This window comes from Dermacentor albipictus, chromosome 3 (assembly GCF_038994185.2).
Source record: "Dermacentor albipictus isolate Rhodes 1998 colony chromosome 3, USDA_Dalb.pri_finalv2, whole genome shotgun sequence".
NCBI classification, from domain to species: domain Eukaryota; kingdom Metazoa; phylum Arthropoda; class Arachnida; order Ixodida; family Ixodidae; genus Dermacentor; species Dermacentor albipictus.
This window is the reverse complement of record NC_091823.1, coordinates 141,575,318-141,591,247: the sequence shown is the minus strand read 5'-3', so window position 1 is coordinate 141,591,247 and position 15,930 is coordinate 141,575,318.

Below are 15,930 nucleotides of genomic sequence, written 5' to 3'. Positions count from 1 at the left end.
AGAGGCTAGGGAGCAGCGATTCCTGCCCAACTACTCACCTGTGGTGGCGCCGTCGAGACATCGAGCGGCGGAAATTCTTGGGTTTCGGCCGGGCACTGGGAGCCAGGTTGTTTCGGGTGGGCACCCTTCTTGCCGTTGAGTGGTGGTGACGTGAGCGCTCGAGGATGTGCCGAGGACGACGGGGGCTTCCGGTATTTGCCCGTGCAACCTCTGGCCCCGGTCTCGTGAGCACCGTGACAGAGGAGGCACTTGGGTTGGCAATCGTGGTCGGTGAGGCCTTCGGGAGCGAGGGTCCCACATTGGGTACAGCGGTCTGGGTTGGGATGGGGGCACACAGACGGCCGGTGGCATATGGTGCCGCAGTGAGGACAAGCCGGCATTGTCTTTTTGTACGGTCGAGCGTACGTCGCCACGCAGTGGTAAAAGAGGAAGCGGGGGAGCTTCGTACCCTCAAAGGTAACCACGGCCATGGTGGAGTCGCCGAGTTTACAGACCGCAAGGATGGTACCTTGGAGCCAGTGAAGTTCTAGCTTTATCTTTTGAGGGGTCTCGGCAGGGTTTATGGTGATAACCCCCTGCAAGTTTCCCCAGTAGGCTTGGCGTGACCTCGGACGGGTAGCAGCTGGTCCCCCACCGGCAGCTGGAAATCTCAGAGGAGTCGTTCAGCCTTGGGCAGCACGGTAGTGCTGCAGATGATGATGTTTTGGTCCCAGATCGGCCACACTTGCACTTGTGTGTTGGTCGGGTCACCCAGGTATGCTCGGATTGCGCCGCCCAGACGATAAGCCGAGGAAAAGGTTCGGAGCTCGCAGGGAATGCGAGGCTTTAGGACCACGATGTAGTCGTCTCGGGAGAGGCGAGGAGTTTGACGCGCACGCCACTTGCGTTGCTTCGCCAACTGCGAAGAAAGAATGGCTGTGGCTTAGCTAAGGTTAGGCCCAGGATGCGAAGCATACTAGCCTTTATTTTAGTTGTTGAACCGCTGTTTAGCCTGGTGAACTGATGTTGCTTGGCTATATTTGGTTCGGCTAGACGAAGAAACAACTCATGCAGGCGAGCGCACGAGTTGAGACGCGGCTATGTAGCTACGCGGCCGCAAGCCAGCGCACGAGTTGAGCCTCCGCTTTTGCAGCTGTTATGACGTCATATGGTAGCTACGCGGCCGCGCGCGGCGCAGCAAGGAAGAACGTGGTTGTGAGGCTAGTATGCTTCGCATAATAGAGGTGCGCGCGGCGTCTGTGGGATGCCGCGCATGTGTGCCTTGCGCAGCTGCGGAATGACTGTCAGCTGTGGCATCTCGGTGCAAGGACGCGGGCTTGCATTTCGCTTGCTTGCGTTTCCAGATATTCACCATGTCTTAGAGGTATTCATTCTCCGATGGCATAAGTTGGTCGGCAGAGGAAGTCTCCATCGTAATCACTTGCAACGAGGCAGGGTCGTAGCCCGTAACCGCAGTGGCTGCCGTCATCGTCGGGCTGAGAGCCGCGACGAGGGGCGCTAGGCGTAATGAGACAAAGCCTAGCGAGGCGGCGTGCTAGCCGGGAGTGAAAACAGTCTCTAAAAGTGCCGAAAATTGGCCCACCTGGACGAGAGTGGTATCCGGACAAAGCACAGAACTTGGCGATCACGATAAAATCGGTTTTGAGGGGGATGACGGTGATAGTGCGCAAAAATACTGGAAAATCCGCGGAACCAGAGCGAAGAACGTCCGACCCCGCCGAGCGCTTGCAGCGCCCCCCGATACGGGAGTGGACCGCATTTCGTGCGTTTGGGCGCAGAACACGAGGCGTTGGATGAACGCCGCCGAGAACTTGCTAGACAGTTCGTCGTCGACGTGCCGACCTCACCGTGAGGGAGCGCGTAGCCGAGGCGTTACGACAATGAAGAGCCGTGGATCCCGAGCTTCACTTGCACCCCTCTTCACAGTGGTGGAAGGGCGGTTAATTTTTTATAAGAGTCTTTCGGTGAATGTCTAGATATTTTCTTAAGTGGGCCTTTGTGTGTGCCGAATTTCACTCAATCTCAACACATTAAACATGACTTAGTGGACCTCAAATTGGGTTACCAAGCCCGACCCTCCTCCACCTCGCCCATTTTCCTCACTGAACATCCGCCAACTACATTCAAGGAACCAATGTACGCAGACGACATGCGTGCCGGGACGACAGGGGTGACACTTGCTCAGATATTCAAAGGGCTGCTATCTTGCCAGCAATGCACCTTCACAGTCAAGGTCTCAAAATATCAGCAGAAAGAAGCGCTCCATTTTTGTTTAAATGCCAATGAAATCCCATGGCTTCTCTGTCAAAGGAATGATCGTTTGCTACTAGAGGACAGAAACATTTCTTAATATTATGTATGTATTTTATGACATATCAGCTATGCGACCTACCTAGAACAGCACCTGACCACAATATACCAGCCGTGCAATTTATTTGAAGGAGCTACTTGGAGATATCAGTCGATGTAATGCTAGGAATGTGCATAGCACTCTTTCTAGGCTAACTTTTCGTACGGACGAACCCGTGAACGACAAAACGGCCCAGTCAGGTTGGCCCAGTCAGAAGACAGATAGTCTCCTTCTGCCTCTCTTCGTGGGCATTTCTTAAAATATCCGAATAAAAACGAAACCTAAAAAAATTCTTGTACAGCAGAGGTTATCTATACCCGAGGTCTCAGGGTCCGTCTTTGTTTCATTTTAATGCACATAAACACTGGTAACTATTAGAATCGCCCGGGAGCACCCAGTATAAGTTAACATTCCCGTAAAATGCGGATAGTGCACATTAGGCTCGGCACATGAGCCGGTTTCCATCATCTCACCACACTACTTTCAAAAATAGCGCATACATAATTTTGGACAGGATCTCTGCTCATTGCTCCGGTCGTCCACCATTTTCACTCCCGCAATTAAACTATTGATTCCTCATTGCTGCCTGATTCAACCTGAAGTGCAATTCACCCAAGCTGTCTTTCCCTGCTCTTAAACAGCTAGCTTTCCTCAATTTGTATCAAGAGTACCCTACGCAATGTCCACGCTTATACTGATAGCTCAGTCACTCTAAATGTTCGGTTTGACAGGTCATTTTTTTTCCAGCGATAGACACCTCCACCAGTTTCAATGCATGCCATCCGACAAAATCGACAGCTAAAGACCTTGCAACTCTTCGCAACAAATTCTAGTCAGCCAAGAACAACCTCGAAGTTGCTCCGTATTTGTAAACTTGAAGGCAGCACTGCGGTCAGTACTATCAGCTGAGCCGCGTGGACCGCGCGGATAACTGGCGTTTGAGATAATTAACCAGATCCATACTTTTGGCCCATAAGGTGCACCAAATCACATTTCAATGAGTTGCAAGTCCCTCAGGCGTCATAGGTTACGAGAAAGCTGATGACGCTACTCGCTCGTTTTTCGAACGCGGCAATGAAGAATCGATATCGCTGTGAACATTATATGCAGCGGGAGCACTTGGTGTTATTGCACGACACGCCACATTCTTTTGCGGAACGTGCAAAGTTTTCAAAAAACAGGCTTTATTTCCACCTGTACTTACCACTCTGCCTTCGCATACCATCTGAACTCTGCTGACATGAGGATACCCTGGTTATTAACGCAATAACGTTAAGAGCCCCATGTCGCATAAAATCGGCTGTAAATGACCGGCGCCGGCGTCCCCATGAGCAAAAATTCCCGTATATATTAAATATATCTATAAGCCGCACTTTCCTATATGACATGAGGTATATGCGGGTTATATTGCCACACCGCTCTATAAGTAAAGTAGTCCATACCATGTATTCATTCTCGACAAAGTTATTCAATTTAAGAATGACAGCCCACAAACAAATGCCATGAAACAAAACAGCGACAGCGCATATCTCTTGTGTTAAAGCTTGTCAGACTGAAATATTAAAAGTCGAAGCACAAACAAAAACTTGAAACTTACGTAATTGTTCGGCTCGGCTGTGCTCAACCTGCAAGATCGGCTCACACAAGAGGCGGCGTTTCTACCAGAAAGCTCGCCTTCGTGCGTAGCGTTCGCCGCCAGCGTTGCCCGGGAAATGTTACAGTTACATAAACTGCAGTTTCTGGGAAGTGGAACAAGCAGTCAAGGCTCTTTGAATGCTACCGCATTCCACTCTTAAAGGCGAAGCTTAAGCGTCCTCCTTTTTTTTTTGCTATGGCTAGGAGCAGCATTCATGAAGTCTTTTCTATTCCGTTTTGGAATGACAAACAACGCGATATGTTATGATTTTGGTCGTAAAGGGACCCTTGAATACGTTTCGCGCGACTGTTCTCGATAGTCTATAGTAACTGTAGGCATATTACCTGCTCGTGAGTCCTCACAAGCAATTAATGTGAGGCGTCCAGGCAAGCATTACGGATAATAATGTTGAAATGCTGTTTGTCGAAAAATGTGGTGTTACTGTTCAAATTTTCCTTGAACTTTCGTCATGTTACCTGAGGTCAAGAATGATTGAATAGAATGACTTACTTTTCCAACACAAGGCTGGTATCTGTATGGGACGCATAGTGGCGCCCGTCCCGAGTAGCATATTTTTTTATTTGTTTGCGCAGTTGGATGTAGCATTAGACCGGCGTCTTTCTGGCATAGCCATCAAGACGTTCAAATAAGTTGGTTTTTTTGTTCTAATTAACAGACACGACTGTGCCAACAAGGGGTCCTATAACGTAAAACTATTCCAATATATTTTTATTTCAATCTCCTGACGTCAAATTTGCATAACCGCCGACGCAAGCATCGGGCGGTCACCCGAAGGGTTAAGTGAACAGACCAATAAAACGCACTCCTCGTTCATAGGAGGTCACTTCTATTTGTTTGAAAAACAAATAACATTACCTACATTGAGCGGCTTGTCTTATCTGATTGGCTGACAAGAGGCGAGGAGCCTGCTCATGTGGAGAGGGATTCGATGGGGCCGAGCCACTGGACTGAAAATCGATAACCGGATGAAGAGGGTGGTGCCGGCGTCTGCGGCTGGTCCGCTTTCCCTTACTTAGCTTGTGGTGGCTGGTCGAAAATAGCGGCGGCATACAACGGAAGCGTAAGAATGACGCTAAAATGGGTGCTCAGCAAAGAAGAGTTGGCAGAACGAGGTCGTAAACGTGCCGAAAGTGCTCGAAAATGTTACACGACCACGCAAGAAGTTTTATTATACGCAATTAAACCCATGCTTCCCGGCAGGTGCGAGTAGCCAGTGCCTGAGTGATCATCGGCAGCCATCTTTTATTCCTTTCGGAATGGGGCAGCCTGCGGCTATTCAGAAGGAAATTCAGTTTTGTTCGGCATATTATTGCATCTTTAACGCGTACACGTCACTTTGACGCGGCGAGTTCTTGCGGTTTTGTGACCTCGCGTGACAGGCCGGTGAAGTGGGTGAAGCCCGAAAGCTTTTTGACCAATAGCCGAGGGCTAATCGCGAAAAGGCGTCAGATTAGAAATAACCATCTACTTTTGTTCGGTCAAATCATACATAATCAGTTTGTACCCGTCATATCAGATGGGGAGCTATCGCGGTTTTTGTGACGTCGGGTGACAGACAGGTGAAGTGGGGGCGGTCCAAAACGTTTTTTACCAGTGGCGTAGGGCTGATTGCAGAAACGGAATAGAAAAGTTTGGAATAGTTTTACGTTATAGCGTCCAAGATGGACTAAATAACTGGTCCTTTCAGTGAGCTTGGTCAGGGCTTCAGGTTCACCTCGGAGCAAGCAAAAGAGTATGAATTACAATACCTTGACCTTAGACTACATTTTTCAAACGATCATGTCTGTTGCGAATATTTCCCCCCTTCTCCCAAGCCCCTGTTGAACTTCAAAAGCAGTCAGAAATGCCGTTTGCATCTCCTCACTTCGGGCCGCCCTGGTAAGAACATGTGCGCATGGATTGAGTGATGCCTTCACACGTCAGGTAGTCAGGCTGGAGGAAGCTGGGCATTCAGGTAGCTTAATAATGGGCAGCTGTGAGAAGTTGATTAGATGGGTGAAAAACTCGAGGAGGCAGGAGGCTGAAAGAAAGAGCAGGAATAAGAACGTGGTAGTTGTACCCTATGCACACCGCATGTCCCATGGCCTGAAGAACGTTCCAGGTCGTTACCAGGGGCAGGTTGTCTTTTCGGCTCCTGCAAAACTGAGTGCTATTTGTTCGGCGGTTCAATGGCGCGCAAGTGGAGCAGAACGTAATAATAATGTAAAGTGCAAAGTGAACCATGTTATTAAGAATGCAGGCTGCACTACCAATGTGGTGCACTCTTTCCCGCTCAAGTGTGGGCTAGTGTACATATGGTAAACTGGTCGGTGCATCAATGAAAGACTTTGAAAGAATGAATTGTCCTTGGACAAGAATGATTACGCGCAATTGTCTTCCCATTGCCGATAATGTAAGTGTAAACCTCTGCTCAAAGAGACAGCAATTTCGTTTAAGCATACTCATGTACGTATCCAGGAGATTAGTCGTGAAAGCAGCCAACATTTAACGAAAGGGCACGTGGTGCATTAGGCAGCCTTCGATCAAGCTTTCTCAGCAGGAAATAATTTGACTAGATAGCTCGATAGGGTAACAGATTCCCTGTGTCCACGTGGCCTGGTCGTGCGTCCCTTGTTTGGCCATGTGATCACCTATGTCGCTTGTATTCCTTCGTGTGTATGCTTCAATAAACTTATTTGTGAGTTAGCACTCGTCGTGTATCCTTTCACTCAGTCGTCATTCTGTTCACGCTGTTACCATCATAAGCTAACGTAGAATACCACGAAGGCGTAACAAATTTTAAGGAAAACAATCTCTCACAAACTCTTTTCGCATTAATATGTGCTAAGTGTGATCCTGGCTGTGATTATCCAGACGTGCTGTGCGTATCCTTTTCCCTCTTCCTGTCTTTTCAGCCCCCCTGACCCGTCTAATTGTATACGTGCAGTGTCTTTCCACTTTCTTTTCCCTATTGCTCCCTCCCTCTCATCAATTCTACTGTGGTTCGTTGTTTTCTATTTCAAATTGCTGAATTGCTTGGTTCCAATCATGAGAATATAAGATAACAGAACTAAACCACCTTGCCTCTCCTTTATCTACTCGTCTAGTTCCACACAATACAAGACACACAGAAGACTGCATTTGCTTATTGTCAATAAGAACATAATCTACTCAGTCTAGCTCGTTTACAGATAATGTCATCATTTTATTTCCTAAAAGGTGCGTATTTGATTCCTTGTAGCTGTGCCGGCTAGTTGGCTGAAATTTGTCATAAGTACTTCTCCTCGGAAAATCACTCTATCTTGTTTGCGTGTTACGCCTGAATGTACTCATGATGAATGCCATTATTTTTTCGTACTCTTGTTCGGCTTCCAGAGATAGTTCAAGAGAGGCCTGCCTATTAATTAACACAAGCATTCATCAATGAGACAGTCGTCTTTCGCGTTATTTAGACACGCAAGTCAACAGGCTGGCTGACTTGGTTCGTTTGCAAAGCAATACGAGCACAGCTGCGAAAGAGAACTTTTATCCCGCCTTGTGCTAAAGCTTCAACGTCACTGACACCACGCTTCTCCAGCGATGCGGGTATAAAGAAACGTGATGCACGTGGCGCCGTCACAAAGACACCGAATCCAACACATTTGTTGGGTACGTCATACTAATTCCTCCTTGGGCGCTGTGTGATGACGTCCAGATGTGATTTTGAACACTTTATTGCGGAAGTCATCGGAAATATCAACGAGGCGTGTCCATCGCTCGCACGTGGCAAGTAACAAACACACATTCTTTAATGTAAGTGGACGAGCGCGGGAACATAACATTGCTTGATAACATTAATAAAAATAAAGACCCGATTGCCACAAACCCCGAGGGCATGTGCGGCCGCCCGAAGCCTATCCCATCTAAACGTGTCACTGCGCTTTCGTGACGCCGGCTCCTTTGGCTCGTGCCAACTCCTCTGTATCTAGCCTCGGGATACAACACCGTGCATATGGCGGGGCACGCAAAGTCGCATACACATCGGGAAGCACCACGCACGTTCACATATACGCAGTCTTGCACCGCACACTTCCGACGAAATGAGCACCACGCACGTACAGACAGGCACGCACACGAGCGCACGCGTACATACACAAGTCGAACACGCGCCAACTCGGCTGACGACCACGCGGGAAACCTCACGGAGACATTAGCGAATCGCTCTACGTCTGTCCAGCAATTAAGCGGCGCCGCTGCGGTGCGTGGCTGATGACAAAGTTGTGGGTCCCTGCGGGCGAAACGTTCTCGCGGTCTTGACGACCGTCGACATGAGCCGTGACTTAACTGCCGGTGGGCAGGGATTTCTCTTTCCCGGCAGAGTCTCCGCCCATATTGGCACGGCAAGAAGGGAACTCTGAAAACAACCCCGGTTGATCTACCGCGATCGAACACTTGGATCATAGGGGTGTGTGCGGAACGAGTAAATATTGACGCAAGGCTAGGCGAATCCACGGCTGTGGGAAAGAACGTCACCATAGCTGCATATTGACGCTGTCGTCGTGGTACAGGTGACAATTAAAGTGCAGCCGGTGTAAGAAAAGTGAAGGCAAATTAATGGTAGTGTCCGCATGAATTTGGAGCACGTGCCAGCTGGCTTACATTCTTCTTGTTTCTTTTATTTTTACTTTTTTTGCGCAGCTTGAAACAGCAGCGAAAGTAAAGGCCATGTGCAAGAGCAAGTATTTTCCCAGCGATCAGGTATATGTCACAAGGCTGGTACAAGAAAAACTTCAGCATCATTCTGGCATTTCAAGCAATGTTCACTTGGCTAAGCCAGTGATGTTACACATCGAGTGTCATTTGACACTCGAACTTCAAGTTAATCAATAAAAATTAAGATCATAGGGTCAGCTTTCTCTCTATCTGTGCTATAGCCTATAGGAAAGATGGTAGGAAAGCCCAAAAATACTTTATTTGAAGATCTAATAATTGAGCATGCGTGCAGCTTTTCGATAGCGCATGGCGCTTTTCGATAGCGCATTGTGTGCTTTATAAAACTACATGACAGGAAATCAAAGGCAAATAGACAGGGCGGACATCACGTTTTGACGCTTTTTTAAACATAAATGACTGGTGCTCGATGCAGCACTAAATACAACGCTGTCATCAAAGTGAATAGCTTTTTTTGTGCCGCATATCTGTTGCTTTGTTGTTTCTTCGACTGTGTGCTTTGTGACACGGGAACGATGGACTGTTCATAAATTGTTACTCATTTGTATGAGGGAAAACATTTAGTGTGTGAGTTTCATGCCTATCAAATATACGCTGCAACCTATTAACTCTCGTCTCAGTTTTCCTGAGATCTGGATGACTAGCTATGCCAGCATTTGCCTAACGGACCGAAGTATGCTGAGCTACATGCTGGTCACGTCTACAAAAAATATTGTTGTCATTTAGAATAGCTGAGTTCATTTGCGAAAATAAGAAAAGAACGACATCGCGTTCCCACATTCTTCTTTATCATCTTTGGAGCTTCTTTGCCTCCTTAGCGTCAAATCCTCCTCTGAAGGTTGAATAGTTCAGCGCAGTCCAGCCATTGAAGGGACCATCACATCGACTTCACGTTTTACTTAGATGCACATACAAATCAATACGCACTCGGCACGCTATAAGTCAGTGGCAATGGCATTGCGCTGCTGAGCACGAAGTCGTGGGTTCAATTCCCAGCCGCTGCGGCCTCATTTCGATGGGCGCGCAATGCAGAACCACTAGTGTATAATGCTTTGGGCGCACCTTAAAGAACAACAGATCGCCAAAATTTATGCGGAGTCGTCCGCAGTACAGTTTACGGACGTGATGCGTCGAACTCTGTATCGTGCATCCAAGTATCCATCAGATGCGCTGGCCACCCGAAATACCGGTAGCCAAGGGCCAGAAACAACGAGCAGATTAGCCAGCACGTGATGTTATTGTTTTGTTTTTCTAGCGTGTAAACCTAGACTCGAGCAATAGAATAGAAGACATTCCTTCGAGATAATGCAGCGCAAGAGCTCAGAGAGAGACGGGTCATAACAGACGACGCAAGGTGCCTAGCTCGCAGAAGGAGACGAAGTCAAGACGGATCGCCTTGGGCTCGGGTGAAAGCAGGCGTCAGTGGGAGCGAAGGAGGCATTGCTGACGAGGCCTGACCCGGCCAGGGAAGGTTTATGGCGTCAGTAGCACCGCCTAACTAGCAGAAAACCGTAGAAAATTTGCATGCGACACAAACACTGTACGGTTCCTGTCGGCCCCAACGGAGCGAACCCTCGTTCACGAGCAGACGCCTGGCCGATGAATCTCAAGCAAAGTCCAACTCGCACAGCAGACGCATAAGCTGCAGCGAAAGGCGTGAGCTGAAGCTCCTCCCACCGAACGTGTCGGCAGCATACTCGCACAGTCACTGTTGAGCGTGCACGGACGTCGGCACAACGTCGCTCTTTTCGCACATTTTGTATTTTTTGCGGCGAGTTCGTCGCGTCAGTTGCTCCTTATGCAAATCTCGGAGCGTCGCGCCCGCGGAGCCGCGGATTAGTGGCAGACACACTCATCGGGCGAAGGGGATCTGGCGAAGACGGCTGCCATCCATCATGGCGCAAGCCCCCTTTGGCGGCTGGTGCCGCGTCGCCGTCCGGACCGGGGCGTACGGTTCATTGAGAAGGCTTTTGTGAAGGGAGCGGACGTCCTTTGCAGGGTCGTTTAGAACCACCCACGCCGAGGTATCCAACAGCTAACAGCAGCGAGAATGTCCGCCCTTAGCACTGTTTTTGTTTTAACTTTACATCCTAGCGATCAATGGCCCATGCATTTTCTGCAGGCCTGAGTCGTACTTTTTTACTGCTGCTGCTGCAGCACGAAGAGAATCGGTTCTCAGGTAGTCTCAAGCGGCTTAATTCAAGAACGTTGTAATCCTGTAGAGGACGGCTTGGTGCTCCTCTAACAAAACCGTTACAAAAACTGGGAGTGGTGCTCAGGCGTACTGTTGCGGATGAGCAATACCGGAATCATAGGAGACAGGAATCCCTGGTTTCTGTCGATCGAGCTTTACAAGTAGCAGAGAATGTTGTCCTTCCAGGCAAAACCTTGCTATCCTAAATAAGCGCAGCAAGCTTTCTTAGTAGGGTAAATATATGGGGCGACGACTTACGGAGTCGCCATCTGTCGGACGCGCCTCCCTTGCATAGTATGGGGGATAGGTTTGGCCTACAGCACTCAATAAAAGGACCACGCGGCAACCCTCATGGATGTTTCAATAAGAACTCTCAAAACGAGAAAAGTTTTTTACTGTCAAAGTAATAATCTTGGGCAAACTGAAAGCAAATGATCGTGTACAGACGCTATCTCTTTACCGAATACGTACGGTGAACGCCACTGTGCGCGGTCGCCGCGATGAAGTCTCCTGAACTGGCTGGACAGGTGGCAAACGCTTAGAGCAAAATATGTGAAATATGTTCTGATAGGGGGCTGTCTGTATAACCTAATGAAGCATAACAGAATGAAGCCTCAATGCAGCGATCGCACGGGTTCGCGGTGACCAACTGCGCGGCTCCATGCATGTGATCCCCGTGATCCCTCATGCCACGTCACACCGATGGTGGCCTGAGATTTTCCAGTGGTGGAGCTCACCCCCAATATTGTTCTCGTAACTATTCTTTTAAGAAGAAACGAATCTGGCAACGAACCAAGCCACAAGGCTGTCCGCACGCTGGAGCAGTTCTCAATACTGGGCGCCAGGTAACAATGACGGCGAAGCCATATTTTATCAAAGTCGACTGATCAATCCCAGCAGCTCAGAATGAAAATCTATGTGAATTCGGACACAAGGACATTCGTGAGAAATTAGCACTCGACCTGATCAATCGCGCTGACAGCGCTAACAAAGATAAACACTGCTGAAGCTTCCATTGGTGTTTTAAGCATGAGTAGGAATTTAAGATCGAGACACTAAATTGCAGAAACGCTCCACTACTCTAGTGACAGGCTTGATGTGCTGAAGTGTGAACGCAAAGAAGGGCTATTACAAAGTTTGTACTCTGTTGTTGGGGTCGGGGACGAAGGAGGGTAAGTCTGTAACAGTAGCATTACCAGTATGTTTCTCTTCACTGCGAATCTGCAAAAGAAAAAAATTGGACCGTATTACGATACTGCCTAATACGAAATTTGAGGGCTGCTGTATACGTGTATTCATTTCGCAATTATATTGAGGCAAATAATTTCAGACCGAAATCACCGCACCTGGCAGTGGGCCAGTACTGTCAGCGCCTTCGCAAAGGGAGTTGAAGTATAGGTACTCTGGCGCGATGATCGGTATTGGAGCCAGCTGTGCAAGAAGACAACGACGAAGGCGCAAGCAGTGAAACGAGTGCGAGGGGCAGTATGGGAACGCTGGCATGCTCAGTGGCATCGGAGCCAGCTGTGGAAGAAGACGATGATGAAGGCGCGAGCTGTGAAATGTGCGTTAGAGGCAGTATGGGAACGCTGGCATGTTCAGCGGCATCAGAGCCAGCTGTGGAAGAAGACGATGATGAAGGTGAGAGCTGTGAAATGAGCGTTAGAGGCAGTATGGGAACGCTGGCATGATCAGCGGCATCAGAGCCAGCTGTGGAAGAAGACGATGTTGAAGGCGAGAGCTGTGAAATGAGCGTGAGGGGGAGTTTGGGAATGCTGGCAGAAGAGCTGAATAAATCTGTCCCTATGATAAGAACGTGTAAAAGAGAATAAGCATAATTAATTGGCCAGATGGGCTGTGACAAAAGAAAGATGAGAGAAATTATAAATCAAGTTATAGGGAAATGTAAGCAAATTGTTCTTTCCGACGCCATTGACAAAAGACAGTGTAGAACAACTGAATACATATTTTTGGTATATTGATCCGTCCTTTGCTGCGAAGTGTAAAGATTATGACAATATATCGTTCTCTCAGGGTACACCTCAAAATTTTTGCCCTGTATACCATTGAACTCGAGGACGTGATGGCGACAGTCAGTAATAAGTCAGCCTTTAAAGCCTCCGAATTACATGGTATTAGTGTTTCCCTTATAAAGGAGAACATACGTATTTTAGGACTGATTTTATGTCACCTGATTATTCATTCGTTGAACTGCTTTAGGTATTCGTCCTCGCTAAAAACTACTGAGGTTGTCCCCATCTTCAAAGATGGAAATCGCACCAACCCTTGTAACTACAGACCAATTTCCGTGCTCAGTGTTCTTAACACCATTCTCGGAAAGATTCTTTCCAGCCGATTCTGTAAGTTTATTGATAAATTTCAGATTATGTGCCCGCACCAACGTGCGTTTCGTCCAACTATTTTACTTCATCAGCAGTGTTAACGTTAGCTTAAAAATTTAATGTTGCCCTGCCAAATAACATGCTTCTTGGAATCATTTTCTTGGTCCTCAAAAAAAAAAAAAACCTTCGACACGGTTTACGACATTAAACTTCTTCATAAACTAAAGAATAGGGGTTTACATGGAACTGAATTTAGTCTTCTTACTAGCTACCTTCACAAGCGCGTACGAACAATATTACACCATCACCAAAGAATGTGAGCACTAAACGGTCCCGCAAGGAGCCGTCCTTAGGTCAATGCTATTTTCTTTATATAATGATGACCACCGACTAATATCAAAACGAAGTCCTTATGTATGCCGACGATACTGGCATTGTGGTTTCGGCCGACAAAGTTTATGATTTTGAAGCTAAAGCAAACGAAGAGTTCAAGAAGGTTTAGTAATGGTTTTTAACCAAGAAACTCCCATTTAGAGTTAAAAAGACTAAACATCTCATATTTCGCACATGTAGCATGTCCCTACCTACTAAATATTTTCAATCATTATTAAATGGTGTCCGATCGGATGAAGTTAGTTTACTTAAATACCCGGGTGTGTTATTTGATAACAACAGACACTGGAAAGGGCGAATAAGTCAAGTGCGCACAAAGCTGACATCGGGATGCTACGGACTCTCACAAACACGGCGTCATTTTGACATAAAAACACTGGGTATTTTATGTTTTACATTCATTCACAGCCACCTAACGTATTGTGAAAGGATGTGACTTACAAACTTATATTGAACCGATCCGCCAACTACAGGAACGAGCGTTCAGAATAATTACTAACTCACGATTCAATTAATTTAGTCAGACTTTGTTTAGCAGAATGAACATGCTGCCTTGTGAGATTATACATCAATTCAAAACTGCCACTAGTGTTTTTAGCATTGTCAAGAACAGCCTGCCGTTTCATATGTCCGTATTTTAATCATCGTCTCGTGCTACCAAAAAACAAACGTTCGGAAATTTTAATCTTCCTCCTACTGGGAATGCTTACGACCTGCATTTGATTCAGTCTACTGTACCTAATGTTTGGAATAAACTACCGGTATATATAAGACAGGCGCACAATTTTTCTTCAATGCTTAAAGAATATTTTCTTGGCCTAAATAAAAATCCTTGATGTTACTTACAATGTTGTCTCTAAAATTATAATTTATCAACCTAAATATATGGTAGTACACTCAGTGATTCATTCTGACCCGAACTTATTCATAAGAGTTTCTTACTACAGCTTGCAAACATATCTTCGCGGTAATTTGATGTTTTCATACGTCAGGTGCTTGTGTTCATATTTTTTTGTTGAACTTGTACCTACGGAACATACAAAACGTCTTATGTTACCTTTTGTTGCATTTCATTATATGTTCGACCAGTTTTAATGTAAAGTGAGTATAATGCGTGTACGTACGTGATGTATTTATTCCTGTAATGCAATTATGCTGTAACCATACTGTGCAACGTTAGTACCAGTATTTGCCTGACCGTTACTCTTTCATTGGACCGTCAACTATCCTTCGGCTATGGGGCCAACCAGCTCGGAGGCTCCGTATATTTTAGGTCTGCATAATAAATTGAATTGAATTTCCTGATATAGTATTGGTGATTATCGGTCTTTTTCGTTTCGTTAAAGCCAAAGTCTGAAATCTGAAATAAGAAATTACCCGACACATAGCTCACCAGGCGGAAAGCGCCGCATAGTTACGCGCACCCTGTAAGTACAGCGAAACAGAAATAATAATACTGAGATATTACTCGACATAAAATAAACCCACTGTGATGCTACAAAGTTCCGTTAGGATCGATCTCACGATCAACGTCGACGTCCTACAATTAGTAGTGAAGCAATGCCGACACGCACTATACTGCCACCACCAAAACCCGTCGCGTTTGAGGCGTGTACGCCAGCTGGGCTCCTCTTTCGCGATTCTCTCTGAATACGCCGCGCCATCTAGTGGCGCCCCCACGACATTCGAGCGTGGCCTCCGAGATGGCTTGCGCTCCGGTGCGTGTGGGAACCCTGAGAAATAATTCATCCCAGGATAACGTTCATGGCACCTCGGGCTGAACCGTTGGACTGCTCTACTTGAGGAACCCGTGTGATTCGGGTTTGATCCCCCCACTCCCCCGCCTAGGATGAATGTTAATCAACATTTTTTTTTAGAATTGGATGGTCAACTTTTTCGAATACGAATCAAATACGAATACTAAGTATCGATGAAATAGTCAAACGCAGACGCATATATTCAAATTATATATATTTATTTCGGTATAATTAGACACTACGCCTTTATTGACTGATGGAAAAAGCGCAGCTCACTATGAGAGACAATCTGGATCAGTTTAAAGACAACGTTATTAATTGTAATTAAAGATATTGCAAGAGTAGCCACACACCATCTTTAGAGCTTGATTACAAGCAAGCTTTCAGAGTATACATAAGTAGTTGCTGCTAAATAAATGGTTACCGAAAAAATATCAGTAATTGTGGAAAGAAGGAAGCAGCTGCAAGGCTTTTGAACGAGCCCTTTCACATCACATGTAAACGGGCCTGTTGTTGTGGTTGAAATTGAAATGTAGAAACTAATCTTT